This window comes from Sinocyclocheilus anshuiensis, unplaced genomic scaffold, assembly GCF_001515605.1.
Source record: "Sinocyclocheilus anshuiensis isolate Anshui unplaced genomic scaffold, SAMN03320099.WGS_v1.1 scaffold1075, whole genome shotgun sequence".
NCBI lineage: Eukaryota > Metazoa > Chordata > Actinopteri > Cypriniformes > Cyprinidae > Sinocyclocheilus > Sinocyclocheilus anshuiensis.
The window spans coordinates 2,163,788-2,167,033 of NW_015544163.1; positions in this window are offsets into that span (position 1 = coordinate 2,163,788).

Sequence of the window (3,246 nt, forward strand, 5' to 3'; positions counted from 1 at the left end):
AGCCCGCTCCAGTCCGGGAGCTCACAGAGTCCACTCCAGAGCCCGCTCCAGTCCGGGAGCTCACAAGGTCCACTCCAGAGCCCGCTCCAGTCCCGGAGCTCACAGAGTCCACTCCAGAGCCCGATCCAGTCCGGGAGCCCAAGGGAGCCCTCTGAGTCCACTCCTGAGCCCGCTCCAGTCTGGGAGCTCACAAGGTCCACTTCAGAGCCTGCTCCAGTGCAGGAGCTCTCAGAGCTCATTAAGGAAGTCGCTCCAGTCCGGGAGCTCACAGGGACCGTTGCGGAGCAATCGACTTGTCCTGTTTTTGCTCTGTTCTGTTTATTTGTACTTTAATAAACATACCGCACTTGGATCTAACCTGGTTTTCTCCTGGCATTCCGTGACATTGTGTCCTGTAAATGGTCACCCTTTGGTTACATAATGTGTTCAGTTAGCAGATGTACACTTGTGTGTTGTATGTTAACACAGCTTTTAAATACAACTAAATGATTGTAACTTGTTTGTCAGGGTTATAAAAATTATGTAATTTCAATGTTATTTTGTCAACTTTGGTTGGGTTTTCTTTAGAACGTGATCAACTTTTACAAAGTCAGAAGACAAATATACCAAAAGGTGAACTTTTTTTTTTCAGCAAAGCAATGCATAAATACACTGCGCATTCATATATGTTTACTATTTATTGTAGTTTATCATAAGACATGTAAATTGTTAAGACTTTTTGGATTTTGTTGGCCTTCAACTAGTGATTAAAATGACTAATTTCATTAAAGCCTTCATACTTGCTGTTTTTAGCTATCACACATTTAAGAACACAAATGGGTGAGTAAAATATTAATGTTTTATGGCATAATTGTTTATTTGAATAATTTTAATTTCTCAAATTCTTCATCATGTCAAACATTAATTTATATGTATTTGAGAATTTGACAATGCACTGCATAAATGCAATCAAATGATTCAATTTCTAAATGATCAAATGAAGTTCATACCATAAGAGGAAAACTGTACATTTAAACTTGAAATACGTGAAACAGCAGTTGGAAAAAATCATGTAAACACCTGGGAAATATGCAATTTCTTTATTAGGGTGTTTACCACTATTTGCCTTCCAACCTTATTTTCAGCGGTGAATGAGATTCAGGATGCTGCTAAAACTCATCCATGTGTCATCGTATCTGATGATGGGAAACAAGTGAAACTTGGAAACTTACACAGAAGAGAGCTGGATGGAAATGAAGAGCAAACTGACACATTTAATGAATATCTTGGTGTTCTTGGGAGGGATGGATTCTCCTCAGGGAGTTTTTACTATGAAGTTCAGCTGAAGGAAGAAACTAACAGTTTTTTGGGAGTGGCCAAAGAAACCTTTAACAGGAAGGGCTGGATCAGTCTGAGTCCTAAGGATGGATACTAGACTGTGAGTCTGAGAGATGGGAAGTGTCGGGCTCATGAGTTTTCATATGTCTCTCTTTATCTGAGTGTGAACCCCCCGAGGGTTGGTGTGTTTGTGGATTATGAGCTGGGTCTCATCTCCTTTTATGATGTGGGCTCCATGTCTCATATCTACTCTTTCACTATCAGTCGTTTGATGAGAAACTCTATCCATTTGTTTGTTTGTGGGACGTGTGGAATGAAAACAACCCCATCCGTGATGATTACTAATGCGACTGAATTTGCATCAAGTGAAATGCAAGGAAATAAAATGTCAAAAGTGTAATAGCAATTTAATATTATTTACACTACCAGTCAAAAGGGTGATTTTATGTCCCTCATTATCTTAAAAATGTTCTGATTCAAAGACTAAACATGAAGCCAGTAGCTACTAATACCTGAATTACTTGAAATGTGATATGCAGCCACCCATAGTACTTACAAGATGATTAACATCAGAAGCAGTACTTGATACGGGAAAAAAAAGTGCTGGTACAAGCGATGTCATGTTTTAAAGCCAAATACACGCTGAAATGAATTTACTGAAATCTGGAAGCGAGTCACTATTATGATTAGCTATTTTATTTTATTTGCTATAATGCAAATTAGTAATCAATAATTAATTATTATTATTTACAATCTATTATTGTTTGCGCACCTCCCCTGACATGCTTCATGTCTCTTGTATTGTCTCTTGAGGAAAATGTTTTTGAATAAAAGGAAAACAAGTTTTTGAAAAAGCTTTTGAAGAAAAAAAAAATCTTAGGATGTAAACTCAGGAAGGAACCTATTTAATAGTCTACCTGCAGGGTGTCATGGGTCATGGTTCGGAGGAAGCACATGGCGAGGAATTAATCCACGATAGAGTCTTTAATTATCAGTACAAGAACAAAACACTCGGAAACAGAGGGAGACAACAACCATGATATAACTTTAACGCAAGACAAGGGAACTGAGGAAAACACAGGGCTTATAAACACATGGAACGTAATCAGGGAGAACAGAAACAGGTGAGGATTAATCCAGGATAATTAATAGAACACAGCTGAGACAAATGGAACTTAATAAAAGAGGAATCAAATAAAATAAGGACAAACGGGAACATACACGTGACATTACTACCCCCTCCTGGAAGGCGCGTCCCGTGCCGTAACAGGGAGGGGGGGGCGGGCGCCCTGGAGGCTGGTGCAGGGCAGGAACAAGGTGGAGACAAGGAGGGCCTCCGGGGCGGATCAGAGAGCTCCGGGAGCCATGGCGGAGCAGGCAGTTCAGGTTGCCATGGCGGAGCAGGGGACTCAGGTTGCCATGGCGGAGCAGGGGATTCAGGGGGCCATTGCGGATCCTCCATGGCCTTAGCCGGCCACGGGTATATGCCCCCCCCCAAAAAAAATGTTCTTGGGGAAACTTAGGAATTCTGGGGGGTACTCTGGAGGAGCGGGCACTTGAGGGCACTCTGGAGGTCGCTTTCGAGGAGTGGGCTCTGGAAGAGCGGGCACTGGAGGGCGCTCTGGAAGGCGCTTTCGAGGAGCGAACACTGGAGGGCGCTCTGGAGGGAGGATAGGGGCCGAGAACTCAGGAGGAATCACCATATCCAGGAGTTTGGGGACATGAGCCCTCACTAGAGCGAGCTCTGGGGCTGGAGCCTACAATCTCTTCCTCCGCAATCTCCTCTTTTGAGCTGAGGAGAGGGAGATGACCGTCGGGCTTGACAGCGGAGAGGCCGGCGAACTTGAGTGCTGAACGGCCGGCGGGCTTGTGTGAGCTGCAGCCGGCGGGCTTGACATCGGAGCGGCCAGCGAACTTGAGTGAGCAGTG